This window comes from Dasypus novemcinctus, chromosome 6 (genome assembly GCF_030445035.2).
Source record: "Dasypus novemcinctus isolate mDasNov1 chromosome 6, mDasNov1.1.hap2, whole genome shotgun sequence".
In the NCBI taxonomy this organism is placed as follows: domain Eukaryota; kingdom Metazoa; phylum Chordata; class Mammalia; order Cingulata; family Dasypodidae; genus Dasypus; species Dasypus novemcinctus.
In genome coordinates, this window is record NC_080678.1 from 82,726,242 (window position 1) to 82,747,454 (window position 21,213).

The window sequence follows — 21,213 nt, forward strand, 5'->3', positions numbered from 1 at the left end:
AAGTATCCTTTACAATAATACCACAAATAATAAACAGCTAGGTATTTAAATCTCACAAAATATGCATAGGACCTGATTATTGAAAAGCACAAAACTCTGGTGAGAGAAATCAAAGATGACCTAAATAAATGGGTCATGAAATGCCATGCCCATGAATTAGAAGTCTCAATACTGTTAAGGTGTCAATTCTACCCAAACTGATTTATAGATTCAATAAAATCCCAAACAAAATCTCAGCAAGACCTTTTTTGGTAGAAATCAATTCACTGAATCTAAAAGTTATATGGAAAAGCAAAGGAATTGGAATAGCCAAAACAATTTTGAAAAAGAAAAACAAAGCTGGAGTATATAACACAGTGTGAAACTGGTAAAAGGAAAGACACATAGATCAATGGAACAGAATACAAAGCCCAGAAAAAGACCTCCACATACATGGTCAGTCATTTTTTTCTTTTTCTTTTTAAATTTTATTGTGGTAAAATAGTCAATTGATTTTTTTGTATTCCTTCCCGCCTTGCGGCTTGCTTGTTGTTTGCTCTCTGTGTCCATTCGTTGCATGCTCTTCTGTTGTTGTTGTTGTCGTTTTTTTTACTTGTCTCTTTTTTGTTGCGTCACCTTGCTGAGTCAGCTTTTCATGGTGCTTGCGGGCCAGCGGCACTCAGCGGCATGTGGGCAAGGCTGCCTTTGCAAGGAAGCCCCTGGATGTGAACCCAGGACCTCCCATATGTTAGACAGGAGCCCAGCTGACTGAGCCACAGCCCCTTGCCTAGCTGATTCACATTTGAAATCATGTCAAAACATGATTCACAGAAGAAAAAAAATTTAATAAGACTGGATTTCATCAAAAGTAAGAACTTCTGCTCTTTGAAAGACACTTAAGAGAACTGAAAAACAAGTCACAGACTGGAAGAAAGTATTTGCAAATCACATAATGGGTAAAGGACTTGTATCCTAAATTTATATAAAATTGTCAAAATTTAATAAGACAACCCAATTTTTTTAAATGGGCAAAATATTTGAACAGATACTTCACCAAAGATACACAGAAGGCAAATATGCACAGGAAAAGATATTCAATACCAATAGTCTTTATGGAAATGTATATTAAATCCACAATGAGGAGCACAAGAAGGGGATGGGCAGAACTGGGGTTAACCCCTATAATGGTTAGGCACATGTGTCAACTTAGCCAGGAAATGGTGCCCAATATTTGGTCAAGCAAGCACTGGCCTAAATGTCACTGTGAGGACATTCTGTGGACTTAAATCATCAGTAAGTTGATTGCATCTACAGCTGATTACATCTACAATCAACTGAGGAGATCACCTTTAGCAATGAGAGAAATCTCATCCAATTCAGTTGAAGATCTTAAAAGGAGAAGTGAAGATTTCAGTAGTCAGAAGAGAAAATTTTCATCTCTATTTTAGCCAGTCAGTTTCTCCTGAAGAATTCATAGAAAACTTTCATTGGAGTTCCTGGCTTGCAGCCTGCCCTACAGAATTTGGACTTGTGCACCCCACCCCCCAGTCACTTGAGACAAGGCAAAGGGCTCCTGTGTGCTGGCAATCCAGTCGCCTGGTTGCTTCTGCTACAAAAGCCATTCCAGCTCCAACTCCTCGCAATAAAGGGCCCAGCAGCTCCTCGCGCCCTTGTAACTTGCATCCCATCCAAATAAATTTTGTTACTTTTTTCACAGAAAAGGGTAGATAGGAAAGGAAATTCCTAACTAGGGGCAAGCTTCTAAGACAGAAATCAAGACATTTCCTCTGAAGGCTGCTTGGGCTGCATTGTTGTTGGTTTGGGACTGTCCCTAAAAAGATGCCCTCCAGTAATACTGGCTAGAAAGCTCACCAGTTCCCAAATTCAGAAAGAGTTAGCTCAGAGGCAAAGCCAGCAGGAACAACAAGCGAATCTGTAGGGTGGTAGTGCTATCCCTGCCTTGAGCATATTTTTTCTTTCGATAAATGACTTGAGATAAGTCTGGTTACCCAGCTGTCCCCCTTGTGCTTGTGGGCCTTTCAAGAACACAGGTGAGCATTTTTCCAGATGCCTTTCCTATTGGCCTCATCCAGAGTCCATCTGCTTCAAGTCCTCTCCTGACCCTTAAGGTCTGAACACCCCAAGAAGAGCCCCTCTAGGATTAAAACACACCAATAAGGGCCTTTCTAATACTGCATTCGTTGAAGTGAATGGTTCTTTCTTTATATTGCTCATGAACACACACACCTCATACCTCCCTCTCTCTGAAACTGGTGAACAACTTGAGAGCCAGCTCTGCAAGGTCACCACAGAGCCAACCACCAGAGCCATCAGTCCTGGTGGTCTTACAGGTTAACTCTGCAAAGTGTAATTGGTTTGGAGGCTTTTATCATAGTCATTACCATAAAATTTCTGTTCTGAATTTTCTAACTTCGTAGCATTTTCAATAATGTTGTATTTGAACTTTGTTGTGTAGAATGAAAAACCTGTTTTGAATAAACTAGTATTTTTTTAAAAAACCCACAATGAAATACTATACACCTTTCAGGATGGCTAAATAAGTAAATAAAGTAACATAAATAACCTGACAATAAAAAGTGATGAGGGAAGCGGACTTGGCCCAATGGATAGGGCATCCGTCTACCACATGAGAGGTCCACGGTTCACACTCCAGGCCTCCTTGACCTGTGTGAGCTCGCCCATGTGCAGTGCTGATGCACGTAAGGAGTGCGCCCCCGTAATGAGAGCCACCCAGCATGAAAGAAAGTGCAGCCTGCCCAAGAATGGCACCGCACGCAAGGAGAGCTGACACACAAGATGACACAACAAAAAGAAACACAGATTCCCGTGCCACTGACAACAGAAGCGGACAATGAAGAACACACAGCAAATAGACACAGAGAGCAGACAACGGGCGTGGGTTGGGGGGAGAAGGGGAGAGAAATAAAAAACAAATCTTTAAAAAAAAAAGTAGATGAAGAAGAATCAGAGTATTAGGAGTTCTTCTAAATTGCTAATAGAAATAAAAATTGACAGTTTTTGGGAAGCGGCTGTGGCTCAATCGATTGGGCTCCCGTCTACCATATGGGAGGCCCTGGGTTCGCATCCCAGGGCCTCCTTGTGAAGGCAGGCTCGCCCGCACACTGTAGAGAGCTGCCCAGCTCACAGACGCTGCGGAGAGCCGACTCAGCAAAGTGACACAACAAAAAAGGCAGATAAGCAAAAACACAGAAGAGCACACAGCAAATGGACACAGAGAGCAGATAGCAAGCAAGCCGCAAGGGGCAAGGGGAAATAAAATAAATAAACACAGACAGAAGAATGCACAGTGAATGGACACAGAGAGCAGGCAGCACACAAAAACCCACAAGGGGGGGATTAAAAAAAAATTGACAGTTTTTGAGCGGATATGGCTCAAGCAGTGGAGTGCCTGCCTCCCACATGAGAGGTCCCGGGTTCAGTTCCCAGTGCCTCTTTAAAGAAAAAACAGCAGACAAGGATAAAAAATTTAAAAATTTTTGAAAAGTAATGAGCAGACAACAAGCAAAATCAAAGAGCAAAAGACAAGAGAGCCATGGCGGGGTGGGGTGAAATTGACAGTTTGGCGGTTTCTTATAAAGTTTCTTATAAAGTTAAATATGCTTTTACCATATGACCCAGCAATCCTATCCCTAGGTAGTGAAAATTAAATAAAAACCTATGTTCACACAAAACCTATACGCTAATGATTATAGTGGCCTTATTGGTAATCACTAAGTAGTAACAACCCAAATGTTAAGCTGGTGAACAGATAAAAGATAAACTGTGGTACATCCATCCAATGGACTATGACCTAACAACAGAAAGGAAGAATACTGATATACACAGTCACATGGATGAATCTCAAATGTCTTATGCAAAATGAAAGAAACGTGACTCAAAAGGCTATATAATGTATGATTTCACTTATATGACATTATGGAAAGTCAAAATCATAGTAACAGAAAATAGATCAGTGGTAACCAGGAGTTGAGGGAGAGGGTAGGGATTGATTACAAAAGAGCAACATGAGAGTAATGGAACTCTTCTTTATCTAGATTGTAATGGTAGTTGCATGACTTCTACACATTTGGCAAAACTTAGATCTCTACACCAAAAAAGAAAATTTTGCTTTACATAAATTACAAAAGATTTTTTAAATTGTTTAAAAAGGTATATTCTAAAGTGTTTTAAAAAATTTAATTAAGGGAAACGGACTTTGGCCCAGTGGTTAGGGCGTCCGTCTACCACATGGGAGGTCCGCGGTTCAAACCCCGGGCCTCCTTGATCCGTGTGGAGCTGGCCATGCGCAGTGCTGATGCGCGCAAAGAGTGCCCTGCCACGCAGGGGTGTCCCCCGCGTAGGGGAGCCCCACGCGCAAGGAGTGCACCTCTAAAGGAGAGCCGCCCAGCGCGAGAGAAAGTGCAGCCTGCCCAGGAATGGCGCCGCACACACTTCCCGTGCCGCTGACCACGACAGAAGCGGACAAAGAAACAAGACGCAGCAAAAAGACACAGAAAACAGACAACCGGGGGGGAGGGGAATTAAATAAATAAATAATAAATCTTTTAAAAAAAAAAATTTAATTAAAAAAAGCCAAAAACTTTCCCCAGGTCTCTCATGCAAAATAATGTCCAAACTACTTAGTCAGATTCTTGATACTACCATTTGACCTTAATTTACCTTTTATATTTATATACTATTTCCCTACAATAACTCCTATACAAATTTTCTATAATTTTAAGGAAAGTTAATGTTTCTAAAAAACCAACATTTCCAGGGGCCTGCCCTTTCCTCCACCCTCAGGGTATAAGGGGTTTTATCCTGTCTCATTTTAGAAAGGAGAATGGATAGAGGTCAGAAGCTAACAGAGTAATAATCCAATTCCTATTATTGAGGGACATATGATCACAGGATTTTACTATAATTTCTTTTATTTGCCACGTAACCCATTTTTCTAATTATAAGTTGTGATTCTAAATATATATATTTGTAAACATCCCATAAAATTCCTTCATCTTATAAAGGAATTAAAACTTTAAGGCTTTCCTCACTGTCAGTATAAACCCTTAAGGGATATCACACAACTTTGGGCTGAGATCCTAGTGAAGGCATACTATATAAATGCATTTAAGAGAGTATAAGGTCATGTAAATTACTAAAAGGAAAGCTAAAAAACTGTAACATGGAAATGTATAGCACAGTAAAACCTCATGTGAAATATGAGTATGGGTAATATTGCATATATGGCTGTTTTTCTTTGAAACTGAACATATGTATGTTACTGTTACAAGATGTTAATATCAGACACAAAAAAAAAATTAGGTGAAAGAAAACCAGACACAAAGTACTATGTATTGAATGATTCCATTTAAACCATTGTAAATATAAATCAATTTATAAAGATGAAATTAGATTAGTGGTTATATAGGGCTGGGGAAGGATAGAGAGATTGATAGGTGACTGCTAGGGGGTGTGGAGCTTTTCTTTTTAGAGTAATGAAATTGTTTTAAACTTTTTTTGTGTGGTGATGAATGCACAATATTGTGATTATACTAAAAGCCAATGAGGGAAGCAGATGTGGCTCAACAGACAAGAGCATCTGCCTACCATATAGGAGGTCCAAGGGTTCTATCCCCAGGGCCTCCGGGCTCGTGTGGTGGGCTGGGCCACGCACAGTGCTGCGGCACCCAAGGAGTGCCAGCCCCCACGTAAGGGTGCCCCCCACATTAGGAGTGGCCCCTGCGCAAGGAGAGCCATCCTGTGCAAAATCGCAGCCCACCCAGGAGTGGTGTCACACACGGAGAGCTGACGCAGCAAGATGACACAACAAAGAGAGACACAGATCCCTAGTGCCGCCTGATGAGAATACAAGCAGACACAGAAAAACACACAGCAAACGGACACAGAGAGCAGACAATGGAGGGGACAGAAATAAATCTTTTTTTTTTTTTTAAAAAGCCACTGATTGTACACTTTGTATAGTATGTGAATATATCTCAATAAAACCGCTAAATAAATAAATAAGCAAGAATAGCCAGAAATAGCAACTATGTACAGCAGGGAAGGCATAAAAAGATGGAAAGGTGATGAATTTGTCAGTTTATTATTAGTGAAATAATGAAAATGCTTTAATAATGATTAAAATGATTAATGCACAATTATGTAATAATGCCAAATACTACTGATTATACACTTTGGATGGATTGTATGCTTTATTAATATATATCAATAAAATAGATTTCCTGCCCCTACAGGCATTGCAGCTATAGCTGTCATGTCCCAGTTGTGTCATGGGTGGTGGAGAGGAAGAGGCACCATCTACTCTGAGTGCTCCTGGATTGTGAACCCCCAGAATACTGGCAGCTGCAGAGGCCCAGCCCTGCCCCAGCCCCTTGGGGGCCATGAGGTGGACAGTGGTCCCTACCTGCTCCAGAGCAAACCCTTCACAGCAGGAAGCTATGCCTTACCAAGACGGAAAAGACAGTCTGGGGAGACTTGCGGGGTCAGGAACCTTGATGGGCACCCAGGGCAGTGCTTGTGGGACTCTCAGACTAGAGCCTACTCCTTCCTCCAGGCCGTGGGTGCAGCACAGTACTTTCCCAGCCAGATGGGCCAGGCATGGGTGCCTTCACACCGGACCAGCACAAAGGCCCAGAAAGTCAGGAGGCACAGGCGTACTTCACTGGTTCCTGGCCTGCTGGGTCAGGCCCCAGAACTGTCCAAAGGATGCACTTGTGTAGCTCACGGATCTGAGTTTGGCAGGGGCCCCTGCAAGTGGGCCTCTAGAACCTCGGCGGCCCTGGGATGGGTGGGTGGATGCAGACAGACAGTCGGACTGCATTTCCTCCAGGAGCTGGGAAGACAATACTGCAGAGAAAGCTTAAGAAGTTTAGATCATTTTATCAGCTTTTAGGACTGGCATTCACAGCTTTTAAGCTGTATAGCTGTGTGGCCTATCATCTGGGGGTACCAGGCTCTTCCCTGAGGGCAGGGGCCAGCGCCCAGGACAGCAGCAGCCACCCCTGCTCCCTTTTTCTCCTTGGAGATTGGCCCACAAGGAGTCCGGGCCACTCAGTCTTCACTGCAGCTTTTACCCTGCAGTTGGCAGGCCTGGATGAGTGCAGTCACCTTGACCCTAACCCAGAGGTTTGTCATCACCTGTTGACCTGTTCTCACCAGTGCTGTGTCCTTTAGAACTTCGGAAGCTGCTGCTGGCTGGGTCAGGCCAGAGGCAGGAACTGGGAGTGTAAGCTCCAAAAGTACCTCTGATGTGACCTTAATTTTTTAATGGTGCCTTAATTTTTTTAAATGGAATTACGTTTGGGATGGAGATCTGAAGAACATGGTTATGAACTTAGGTTGTCCTGAAAAGTCAAAATTGGCTTTCTGTAAGTTTGAGGAGTGACCCCAGCTGCCTGCTGCAGTCGGAGGGGAGCAGTGTTATTGCTGCCCGTCCTGAGGCAGCACCATATGGGGGACACCTCAACCTGGGCTGACGGTGACCAGTGCTGCTGGGTTCTGTGACATGAGCATGTCCCACCTTTCTAGCATCTGCCTTCACCTCATCCTCTAGGGTGGTGATGATGACACATGCTAGGTGTGCAAACACGTATGATGAATGAAGCCTGCCTCAGGCCCCGTGGTGTCTGTGGGACCCTTTCCGAGGAGCTGGAGGCCAGCTGGATGTTTGACAACTTCAAGTTTGCAATCAGCACTCAGCAAGAATCTGGCAGGGGTGGTGCTTGAAAGAGTCCTTGGTGAGTGGACACAGGAGTGGGGGCCAGGGTCATTGGCTGAGCAGGCAGCTGGCCAGCTCTGTGGGCACAGCATACCGATCCCAGGGAAGGGCACTGCGCTTTTCTATCTGCCATATTCTGCACTTGAGGTTCCTAAGGCCTGTGTGGACATCAGTATGGTTGCAGGTCTTGTCTTTGGATTCCAGAAGTGTCTGCTGGGATATCCTCCAAGCTCCTTTCAGCTCCAGCCCTCATCAGCAGAAGGTGCTGTGGCGGGCTGTCCCTGCAGGAGTGCTGTTCTGTCCGCAGATGGGATCGCCACTGGGAAGGGCTCTGAGCCCTGCTGACCATCAAGCACTGTCCACCCTGAAGACTTAGGCTGCTTGGCTCTGAGAAGCAGAAGTGTCTTCTGATGGGAAAGAACGTGAAGGTTTAGAAGATAATCCTATGTAGAATGTTGGCCCATAGAGTCGCAATCCTGTGCTCCACTAGCAAACCTTACACTAGTCAGGTGGGGTCGTAGGTTTGAACTGGCAATGCCCAGGAGCATGTGCTCTTGTTGATTAGAAAATGTTAGGTGGTTTGGCGTCCAAGGATGCTGCTAAAAGTGACAGAAGTACAGCGAAGGGAACAGAGGTATTTGGGGAGCCCCCATCTTGGCTCCAAAGGGACAATAAGTTTGCAAAAAGGCAGCTGCATCCCATGCCCAGTGGCCCAACAGGCTGCCACTGGGAGACCCTGCCTGGCAGCTTCCACCCATTTCTACCACGGATGCAGCTGTGTGAGGTGTGCACTCACCAGGGGCCTTGGCCTTTGGGGCATCCTGCTGGCATGTGATCCATCCATAAGCAGCAAATTCCCATGGGGATGCGTTGGTGTGGGTGTGATATATTTATTAAATAATACAGTATAGTGTGGACTTAGTAAAAGGATCCATGGTTTTTACCTGACTGGCAAAATGGTTCATGGAACAAAAAAAGGTTAAGAACCCCTGCTCTGCGTGTTTTAAAGTTATTTCAAAATACCAAAGATAAGTTTGAACAATTTGAACAATTAAGAATACAGGTGGGGAAGCGGACTTGGCCCAGTGGTTAGGGCATCCGTCTACCACATGGGAGGTCCACGGTTCAAACCCCGGGCCTCCTTGACCCTTGTGGAACTGGCCCATATGCAGTGCTGATGCGCACAAGGAGTGCCATGCTACGCAGGGGTGTCCCTTGTGTAGGAGAGCCCCACGCCCAAGGAGTGTGTCCCATAAGGAGAGCCGCCCAGTGCGAAAGAAAGCGCAGCCTGCCTAAGAATGGCGCAGCCCACACAGAGAGCTGACACAACAAGATGACGCAACAAAAAGAAACACAGGTTCCCGTGCCGCTGACAACAGAAGTGGACAAAGAAGAAGACGCAGCAAATAGACACAGAGAACAGACAACTGGGGTGGGGGGAGGGGAGAGAAATAAATAAATAAATCTTTTTTAAAAAAAAAGAATACAGGTGTTATAGTTAAAATTTTGGAAGATGTGTTTTAAGCAAAAGGTGTGAGTTGTTCAGGGCACTTTTTTTTTCAAGGAAAGCATTTCTTTCTGTTGGTAAACCTTGATAATAAACTGCTCTTGAAATGAAAATAAAAATAATAAAATAGATTTGTTTTTAAAAATTAATAAATAAATAATAGTACAGGCCAAAAAAAAAACAAAACTGCATCCAAGAGTCATACCTTTAGATATTAAAAAGGAAAAAGGTGGGAAGCGGACTTGGCCCAGTGGTTAGGGCATCCATCTACCACATGGGAGATCCGCGGTTCAAACCCCAGGACTCCTTGACCCATGTGGAGCTGGCCCACAGGCAGTGCTGATGTGCGCAAGAAGTGCCATGCCACGCTAGGGTGTCCCCCGCGTACAGGAGCCCCACACGCAAGGCGTGCACCCCGTAAGGAGAGCCGCCCAGCGCGAAAGGAAGTTCAGCCTGCCCAGGAATGGCGCCGCACACATTGAGAGCTGACACAACAAGATGACACAACAAAAAGAAACAGATTCCCATGCCGCTGACAACAACAGAAGCAGACAAAGAAGAACACACAGCAAATAGACACAGAGAACAGACAACTGGGGCGGGCAGGCGGGGAGGGGAAAGGAGAGAGAAATAAATAAATAAATCTTTTGAAAAATAAAAGAATAAAGAAAAAGGTAAGCATGCAAAATTTGTTCAGAGGCATTCTGTTCTATAGAAGTTGTCCACATAGAGTTTTCAGTACAGAATCTCGTTAAGCTTTTGTACCAGTCAATTAGATGATTAAGAATCACCAACTAAGTGGTATATGCAAATTTATCCTAATTTAAATTAACCCTGCTCCACAGACTATTACCTAGTACTTCTAACGGATTGATTTTGCCACTACAACAAACCATAGGCAGCAGGCTACATGGCAGCTGGAGTAATTTACTGCTTCTTTCCAAACTCTGTGCAGAAAATGTATCATCACCTTTACCCATTACTTAACAGTTCCTGGCCAAACCTAAACCTATGGAATAATCAGTCATAGGTGGAAAGGAGAAAGATCTTATCAGAATTTTATTAATGTGTTGCTCTCAACTCTAGAAAAATATAGACATGTATTTTACTATTGTTGAATATACTCTGAGGAGTCCCAAATAAGTTTACTCATAAATTCTTGTATTTAGTCATCATTATAGCCTAGTTCTTGGGACTTACTAGGTCAAAATAGCTTACTTTACTATATTGTCCTTAAAATAAGGCAAACTTATAGAAAGCCAGTAGCCAAAGTTGGAAAGGTAGCATGTTATCCTATGATCTATTTCCTTATGCAGAGGATGACTAAGTTATATGTCCCACATTGTTCTCAATCTGAAAACACTAGCCTTCTGTGGGGTGGGTAAGAACCTTACATGTGTGAGAAAATGGAGAATGCTGGGTCACAACATTTTTGCAGACCACACATCCAGAGGTAGATTTACCAAAAAACTAATAAATCTTAAGCTTCAGGACCCCTCTCTTGCACAGGCCTCCAAGGCCCAATATCTAATTGTTTTTCTTAAAAATATTTTCTTAAAAAGGGCCCCCTGAAGTGTATAAGCTTCAGGCAACATAGAATATGAATCTGCCTCTGCCCATATCACAGAAACTGGGCTTTTATAATACGTTGAGAAAATAATTTAAAAACTACATTGAATTCAGTAATACTAATAAATTTGCATTTTATTAATCAAAAGAGCATCTAGGGAAGCGGATGTGGCCCAAGCGATTGGGGCTCTCCCACCTACCACATGGGAGGTCTCAGTTTTGGTTCCCAGTGCCTCCTAAAGAAGACAGAGAGCTGGTGCAATGGGCAGGCATGGCAAGCTGATGTAACAAGATGACGCAATAAGAGACAAAAGAAGAAAAATATAATAAGAGACAATGAAGCAGGGAGCAGAGGTGATTCAGGCAATTAGGTGCCTCCCTTCTACATCAGAGGTCTAGGGTTCTGTTCCTGGTGCCTCCTAAAGAGACAAGGAAGACAAATAGACACAGCAAGTAAAAGGAGTGGAGAGAAATAAATAAATATTTAAGGAAAAAAAAACAAAAAGAGCATCTGTATTAATGATATACAGAGAATGATTCCTTTACAATGAGTATACTTCTTACAACATAATGTGCTGTCATTTTTCTCAGGCTAAAGTAATAAACCAGGTGACAGTTGCAATCACCCTCATTATGCCCCACTGTATTCCTCAACAGCAAAGTCAGCTTCTCTGTTTCTGAAACAGCCCAAAGTACTCATTCAAATGGTTGTTGAAATGAAACTGGCCTGTGCACAAAGGGAAATGAGGCCTAAAAGGACACTGAGCCAGGAGGAGTATGGTCCCCTAAGAGACAGAAGGGTAGTAAGGTACAGAGGTCTACAGATTATTAGACTGGGAGACTTATGGATGGGAAAGGATAGGACGGAGGCCAATGAAGACAAGACTGCATTCATTCCTGCAGAGCTTTGAAGCTATCTGATGAAACCAATTGTAAGGCACATGAAGGGGCTATTCATTTCTTAATAACTTAATAAAGTTCAGTGAGGTCTCTAAGTTGACACTACTAATTCCACATGTAGAGAACTCCATGGTACTTATGCAATGATACTCTCATCAAGTATCTGCACCAAGATATTTACTAACTACAGAGGGAAATACAATAAACAGTAGAGCAGCTGATAGATACCACTTTAACCAAGTGATCAAAGTTGTATTAGTCAGCCAAAGGGGGGCTGATGTAAATACCAGAAATCTGTTGGCTTATATAAAGCATATTTATTTACAGCGAAAGTTTACAGTTATAAGGGGCCCTAAAGAGTTCAACTCAAGGTTGCTTTCTCAACAAAGATGGTTGCCAATCTCTGCAAGGGTCCAGCCTTCCTCTCTCTCATCTACGGGCTGACATAAGGCTTCTTTCTGGGCTCAGATGCAAACTCTCAGGCAAATGGCTCATCTCTCTTCCCCAGCTGCAGGATCAAAGTTCTCTCCTCTGCTGTGCCTACAGAATGTGCTCTATCTTCCTGTGTCATCTTCTTCTAGGTCTTCTTGAGTGAGGGCCCATTTATATTTGCCCACCAAGGAGAAGGGGCCTTTACGTCCTACTGATGTGGTTGAATCAAAGCCCTAAGATGAATCAAAGCCCTAATCTTAAGATAATTTAATCAAAGACATCTCAGCAGAATCTAATACAATCAAAGGATATCACACCCAGAGCAACAGACCAGTTTACAAACATAATCCTTATCTTTTTTTTGGTTCATAAATAACCTCAAACTGCCACAAAGGTCAACATCACTAATAATAATACATATTTACATCATGATACACTGAGAAAGACGTGACATTTCTGTGGTATTCTTGCCTAAAATATAAAATCTCAGTCCAATCATGAGACAAATTCAAACTGAGGGACATCTGACAAAATAATTGAGGCCCTGCCCTGATCAAGATTGCAGAATAAGCTTCAAGCCTCCATCTACTCACAGAAGCTTTGAACAACCAGCAAGAACTGACAGAAACATCTTTCTCAAAGGTCCAGAAAACAGTTAAAAGGATTGAAGAAACAGGGTGAACACCAAATCAAGAAAAGGGCTACTTAATAGTAGTGAGATCTCCTGATACCCTGGTTGGTCCCTCTCCCTTTCCATCAGCAGAGATAGCCCACACTCCCACTGCAGATGTAGTTCTGATTCTGGAGGAAGCAAAGCAACCCTCATGCACATACTGGTAGCACGTATGTCTGGCACAGTCTCTCTGTTGGTGGCCTAAGGGACTGAATAAGACACTTGTTAGAGGCTCGCCATCCCAGGACTTACCCTGTGTGTAGAACACAATTCACAAAGCTCTCCTACAAATACCAAGGGAGAGCAGCAAAGTTGTGGATGCCTGAAGCAAGGGACTGCTGAATGTAGGACATACAGTACAGTACATGGGATCGCAAGGAAACCATTTGCTAGGGAAGAGAGGACATTGGAATCCATGTAAGCGGGGAATCCCTAGAGCCACACTCATATGCCCAAGACAAGAAATATGTATAGAAAGTAGCAGGGAGGCCCCTATGCTTTCACCTGGAATTATTCTCTAAACTCATTGTATAGATAAACCCTGAAGGAAAGTACCAGCACAGGTCAATCTACAAAGTGTTTTCTTTTTCTCCTTCATTATTTCTCCTTTTTCTCCTATCATTATTTTTTCTTTGTTAGCTCCTGGCATTCAAGGAAAGCTCTGTTAACACTATCTGAAGAGCAGCTTAAGGAACAGAAGCCTCACAGTCTAAGTTCAGTGATAACAAATTAAAATATCAAAATGCCCAGGTTTCAACAAACGATTACAAAATGTACAAAGAAACAAAGCGATGGCACAGCCAAAGAAGAATATTAAAGCATTAAATCATCACTGAGTTAAGACCAGACTTCTGGTATAGCAAAGTCTTGGTCCTAAGATGCTCAAAGAGCCAAAGGAAAATAGGGACAAAGAATTTAACGTTCCTTAAGGGCATCTTTTTATTCCACAGAGGTTGAATTTTTTTTTTCAGCAAGCGAGTAAAGAGTTTATTGAAAACAAGAGAAAGGAGACAGTACATACCCAAGGTATGAGTGCAGGCATCCGCCAGGCAGAGAGAAGCAGTAATGAATTACTGAGAGTTTAATTGAAAGAGAAGCTTTTTGTTTGAAGGGATAAGTACCTAAAACAACCAAGTTCAACCTCCTGATAATTCTGACTTTTCTAAAATATTCATAAAAGAGTTCACCAAATGTCCGTATCTAGTTCAAGATACTGCTGACAACTTTTCCTGATGGAGACTATACCAATAGAATCAATATTTGCTTCTGATTTAAGCTTGAATATAGTGATAAGAATCTATGATGATTAAAAAGGTCAACCTATTTGTTGATTTATGAGCTGGTTATGTCAAACTCCCCAGTTAATCAACACAAACAATTTCCTAAGGGTCGGACTTTGGAGCTTCAAAGTATTATTACATCATGCACAAGGAAGAACTGTATGTTGATAAAGGACGGAAAGTCTTATTTTTCTTACTATAAAAACTGAGAAAACTATCATTTACAGCAAAACTGTCAGAAACTAGTTGGAAAGAAAATAAAATGGCAAGGAAGACACATTTCACTTTGTCATAACTGAAAACGCAAAAAACAAGAAATGACAGCTGCAGGCTACTTAGTCCTCATTATGAAGATCGAAGATCTAGAGTTGTATAGATAATTTACTGCTGTGTAAGGAAGACAAGGTGGTACTTTAAAGAACATAGTAGTTAAAAGTGCAGCCTCTGTAGGGCTAGCCACATTGCATAACCTCAGGAGGCATCATGCTTATAGTGGAGATCCAAGGGATGTCATTCCCAGAGAATACAATGTATAAAATGTGAGTTAAAGAACTTGGGAACCCAGAGTTCTACACTAACAACTATGTCATCTTGGGAAAACTATTGAATCTTTCTAAGTCTCAGGTACCTCATCAGTAAAATGGGAATAATAACACCTACCTCGTAGAATTTTTATGAGGATTAAGTGAAATTATATACATATACATTACATAATTGGAACCTCACCTGCCATACTTAAAAATTCTCCTTACTAAAACTAGGGATGTGGGGGCAGGGAAGACTAACTGACAAATATGGGCTTTCAGTAAAGAGATCTGGATTCAAATTTCAGTTATACCAGGAAGCAGATGTGGCTCAAGCAATTGAACTCCTGCCTATCACATGGGAGGTCTCAGGTTTGGTTCCCAGTGGCTCCTAAAGAAGACAGGCAGGACAGCGAGCTAAAGCAACAGGCAGGTGCAGAGTGCTAACACAACAAGATGACGCAAAAAGAGACACAAGGAGGAAAACATAGTAAGATACAACAAAATAGGGAGCATAGGTGGCTAAAGTGATTAGGTGCCCCCCTCCCACATGGGAAGTCCTGGATTCAGTTCCCGGTGCCTCTGAAAAAGAAGACCAGCACACAACAAACAAACACAGCAAAATGCAAACAACAAGTGGAAAGAGAAATAAATCATAAAAAAAAATAAAAAATTCAAGTAAAACATTTACTAGCTGGAGTAAATGTGATTTGTTGAGAGAACTCAACAAAAATAATATAAATAAAATACTTAGTACCAGATACCAAATAGGAGCTCTACAAATAATAGATATGATTATGATGATTGATCATCTCCCATACCCACCCTCTCTCTCCCCCTCCCTTTCCCTCTTACACACATATTGACACACATACTTAATTTTTTTCCCTTTCTTGTATTTATTTAATTTTTATTAAAGTTAATAGATCATATAGATTGTTTCATTAAAAAAAGCATGAGGTTCCCATGTAAAGCACACCCCACTCCACACCCCCATCATTCTTGAAAATTGTAATTTTTTGAAGATACATACACCACAAAACAGGTCACTTTATAAAAAACATAAGAGCTTCCCGTATAACCCCACCCCCCCACCCCACTCCTCCAACACTAACAACCTCCCCCATCATTGTGGCACACTCATTGCACTCAGTGAACACATTTTGGAGAACTGCTGCACCACGTGGATAATAGTTTACTCTGTAGTTCACACTCTCCCCCAGTATATTCAGTGGGCTATGGAGGATATATAATGTCCAGCATCTGACCCTGCAATATTTAGGACAACTCCAAGTCCCAAAATGCCCCCTCATCACATCTCTTCTCCCCATTCCCTGCCCTCAGCAACTACTGTGGCCACTTTGTCCCCATCAATGATACAATTTCTTCTATTAGTAGTCACAAAAGTTTTATAGTAGAATATCGGTAAGTCCACTCTAATACATATTTTATTCCTCCATTCTGTGGACCCTGGGATGGTGATGTCCACTCCATCTCTATATCAAGAGGGGGCTTAGATTCCACATGGATGAGGGATGCAATTCTTCTGCTTGCAGTTGTAGGCACTCTTGATTCCCTGGTGTGGTAGTTGACCATCTTCACCTCCCTGTTAGCTGACCTGGGTAAGTCCAACGAACCAGAGAGTAGGAGTTGCAACTCTGCTGAGGCTCAGGACCCAACCGGCACATGGGCAGTCCAGAGATTCAAGTCTCCTGTGTATACACTAACACTAGCACCAACCAAAAGTTCAGTAAAAGTGACAGAAGAGTCATGGATATACTTACTTTAAAAATTCCATGAGATTAACAGTGAAATATTATTCAGCCATAAAAAGGAATGCAGTTCTGATACATACTACAACCTGGATGAACCTTGAAAACTTTATGCTAAGTGAAATAACACACAAAAGGAAAAATATTGTATGATTTCACTTATATGAAATACCTATAATAAGCAAAGACATAGAAATAGAAAGATTACAGGTTATCAGAGGCTGAAGGGGTAGGGCAGATGGGGAGTTATTTGTGTAATGGGTACAGAGTTTCTATTTGGGATGATGAAAGTTTTTGGTAATAGATGGGGGTGATGGCAGCACAATATTGTAAATGTAATGAATATCACTGAATTGTACATATGATAGCAGTTAAAATGGGAAATTTCTTGTGTTGCATATATGTTACCCCAATAAAAATTTTTTCAATTCCATACGATTAAACTATAGTTAGCACAAAATTAAAGCCATATCAAAATGGGAAAATATATTCTAAAAATAATGATTGTCAATACAATTCGCCTAAATCATTGCAGTAACTTCCTAACAATTCTTTCCCCATAATCCTGTTTATACAACATTGCCAAAAGTATACTCTGACCAATCCTTACCCAGCTCAAAAACTTCAGTGTCTCCCCACTTAATACAGTCAAAACATCTGAGCCTTGAATGAAACCTGCCACGATCTTATCCCATGCACATTTCCAACCTTATCTACCACTACTCCCCTTACAACACACCAAAAAAGATGCGTTCTATATACTTGCCCAGCATTCTGCTTAATAAGGAATGCTCTCCCCTTCTCCACCTCTATCTTTCCCATTTCTGCCTAAAACTAGAACTCCTTTTCACTCAGCAAAACTGTCTGAAGAAGCCATTTCCCCTGGCAACTTATAATAATAAAGACTAGTAACAATCATACCCTATAAGGAAGGAGTAGTCATTTACATAAATTCATTTCCCAAGCAATGTTCTTTTAAAATTAACACTTCCCTGCCACCACCATATTAGGACTATTCTCTCCTTCCCAGGAACCTCACTAATCAGTACTTAATCAATACATCAGTACTTTCTTTATTATAATACAATATAGAAAGTTACATCTTCTTACTTCAATAGTTGCTCAATACTTGTTAAATAAAAAACTGTTTTGTGAATCAAATCAAACTTGAAATTTTCAGTTTTGAGATAACTCAGTTTTAAGCACTACCAGTCAGCTCTTGCTCTCTCTCTCTCTCTTTCCTGAATTTCCTGTCTAAATCATTTTAATTCTAATACCTTGTGTTTCTAAGAGATGGCTATGGACGTACGCTCGTTTATGGACAAACATGACTTCTTTTCTCAATCACACTGCCAATATCAGCAAACTGGTAGTAGCTGGTGATTAAAGAAAAGAAAATCAACAGTAACTGATAATTGTCACTAATAGTAACTAGGCCCATAGATAGCACTATGAAGTCCACACAGTTATCCTATAACCCACACAATAACTTGGAGCCAGAGATTGCTTCTTCCTACATTTTTAAATCTGGAAGGGTATTTTTTAAATTTAAGTGCTTGATTGCATCTATACAGTATAATCATTATAAACACACCAGTACTCAATACAAACAATAATAAAAGCATGATGGCACTATCAACAAGAGGAAAATAGGAGGGGAAGCTACTGACAGCACAGGCTTGACTCATTTCTGCTAGAACACTGGTACTGAATGGCACAAGCAACTCCAGCATGAGAGCAAACACATGACTGGGAAGGTGACAGAGGATATCAAGGAAAGAAGGGCTTCTATAAAGAAGAACTTTTTTGCAGAGGCGGCAGGGGTCGGGGGTGGAATGTGGAGGGATAGGCAGAGATTCACTGACATCTGCTCTAGAAGCCTTGACAAGACTCAAAACATGCTAAGAACCCAGGCCTTGAGCATATTCAAATCCTAGCTCTATCACTTAACCTTCAGCAATTTCCTTGGCCTCTCTGGCTTTTCACCCAAAAAACTATAATAATAGTAAATGCCACTTAGTGAACACCGACTATGTGTTAGTCACTGTGCAAGGCACCAGACGTGTTACATCCTTTCATTCTCACAATTAGCCCTCCAAGTAGGCATTTGCTTCATTTTACAGCAGAGGTTTTTTTTTTGGACAAAGAACCACACACAGCAAATGGAAGCAGAGGTCCTTAACAAGGGGTCTGCGAGCTAGAATTGCAATTCTGAGAGTGGGTGTAGCTCAGTTCGTTGATTGCCTGCTTCCCATACATAAGGTCCTGGGTTCAATCTCCAATGCATCAAAAAAAAAAAAAAAAAAACCATGCCTTTTGGCAAGCAGCTAACCACCTGCTTCCATGTGGGAGGTCCTGGGTTCAGTTCCAGTGCCTCCTGTCAAAAAAAACAACAACAAGCAAAACAAACAAAAAACCAATTCAGGGAAGCCGATGTGCCTCAGTGATTGAGCACTGGCTGCCCACATACAAGGTCCTGGTACCTTACACACAAAAAAAAATTTTCAAAGGAACACTATTCTTGTGGGGATGTATTGATGCAGGTGTGATAGATATATTAAATATAAATATATATTTAATATATATTTGATATGTGATATATTTATTAAATATACAGTATAGTGTGGACTTAGTAAGGGGTCTGTGGTTTTCACCTCACTGGCAAGGGGGTCCATAGAACAAAAAAGGGTAAAAACTTCTGTTTTACAGAAAAGTGAATGTTATTCTCGACTAGGCATTAAAGCTTCCCAAGGGATACTACTACATACCTGGCAGGGTTGTAATGGGAGTCAGTAAAAGCAAAGCACTTAGACCAACACCCTGCACCTGCCCCATAGTAGGTGCTCAGGAAATTATTAGTGTATGAGTACAACTATCATTTGAGTAAGTGACTCAAGTGAACAGCATTAAAATCCCACAAACAGGCCACTCTGTAAGCCAAATTCAGCATGTAAATGCATTACCTACTCTCCAGCATGGGACATGACTCCCAGGGATGAGCCTCCCTGGCACCAAGGGATTACTATCAATCACTAGCTGGGAATGCAACTAGAAAGAGAACTTGAATAAAAGGGTCAACACAGACCAGCAGAATATCTCAGCCTACATGTAGGGTCATGTATTAAAAACTGCTTTTTGGCCTTGAATAAAAGGGGGAAATGGCAAAGACAAATGAGTTTATATGGCTAAAAGTTTTCAAAAACGAGTCGGGAGGTCATCAAAGGGGTCATGCTTATGCATTCCTCAGCAGGACCCCAGAAAAAGCCAAAGTAGATACAATCCTAGGTACTGGTTCTCCTGATGGCTACAGAGACCCACAGGTTCGATGGTCATGGCAAATGGATTTGGAGTTCTGTGCCATGTCAGAGGGCCTTACTTTGGAATTTGTTCTCCTGAGTGTGATGGAGCTGGACTCAGATGTGACCTTTTCACACATGCCTCTTCTGTCACTTTTACTGAAACTGTGGTTGGCACTAGGTGTATACTCAGGGGACTTGAATCTCTGGACTGCCCATGTGCCAGCTGGGCCCTGAGCCTCAGCAGAGTTGCAATCTCTACTCTCTGGTTCATTGAACTTACTCAGGTCAGCTAACGGGGAGGTGGTCAGCCACCACACCAGGAAATCAAGAGTGCCTACAACTGCAAGCAGAAGAATTGCATCCCTCGTCCATGTGGAATCTAAGCCTCCTCTTGATATAGAGGTCGAGTGAACATCACCATCCCAGGTTCACAGAATGGAGGAATAAAATATGGATTAGGGTGGACTTAAGCTGATATTTTACTATAAAACTACTATGACTAGGAATAGAAGAAATTGTAGCACTGAGGTGGAGAAAGTGGCCATAGTAGTTGCTGAGGGAAGGGAGAGTGAAGAAGAGATGTGATGTGGAAGCATTTTTGGGACTTGGGGTTGTCCTAAATGATATTGCAGGGTCAGATGCTGGACTTTATATATCCGGCCATAACTCACTGAATGTCCTGGGGGAGAGTGTGAGCTACAGGGTAAACTATTATCCAAGTGGTGCAGCAGTGCTCCAAAATGTGTTCACCAAGTGCGATGAGTGTGCCACAATGATGGGGGAGGTTAGTGTGGGAAGAGTGGGGTAGGGAGGTGGGGGGTATACAGGAATCTCTTATGTTTTTTAATGTAACATTTTTTGAGATGTATATATCTTCAAAAACATACAATTTACAAAAATGATGGGAGTGGAGGGTTGGGAGTAGGTTATATGATGACTCATGTTTTTTAATGTAGCATTCTTCATGATCTATTAACTTTAATAAAATAAAATTTAAAAATCCAGCGAACAAGTTTTCCCTCACAATGTCAAACATAAAAATGACTTTTAATTAGCATTAGAAGAAACCAAGGATCATCACTTTAATTGTTTGCCATCCATCCAGTGTCAAACACACACACACACCCCAAATACTGTTTCTTAGTTAAGGATCAAAACATGCAAGCCCAAATTAACAAAAAAATAAAAATAAAAAACATGCAAGCCCAGTAAACAGAAAGCCCATTATGAAAGTGATATTTTTTACTCAATTGAATACCAAAAATTAAATATTTTACTTTCAAAAGGATTATAGATCTCACACCTTAAGTGAGCAGGTGTTTATGAACAAGTCTATCTAACTTCCCAAAAATAATTCCCAAAAGCATCTGTTATCCTGAAGTACTCAGGAAACCATTTCCCAGAATTGACAACATATTGCCAAAATCTTTATAAATTTTGCCAATAATCTACTGATAGGAAAAAATAATCACTCTGATTATAAAAGTAAATGCTACTTTCCAGTTTAGCCACAAAATAG

The 21,213-nt window shown here is 41.6% G+C and overlaps 1 protein-coding gene and 1 non-coding gene across 51 annotated transcripts in view; one reads left to right on the forward strand and one right to left on the reverse strand.

Annotated features, from left to right (window-relative positions):
• USP54 (ubiquitin specific peptidase 54) overlaps positions 1 to 21,213 on the reverse strand; it is a 141,139-nt gene that overhangs the window by 78,537 nt on the left and 41,389 nt on the right. The window lies entirely within an intron of this gene.
• LOC111759252 (small nucleolar RNA SNORA17) lies at positions 6,242 to 6,372 on the forward strand. Its single transcript, XR_002793309.1, has one exon. It is a non-coding gene; the product is annotated as a small nucleolar RNA SNORA17 (small nucleolar RNA).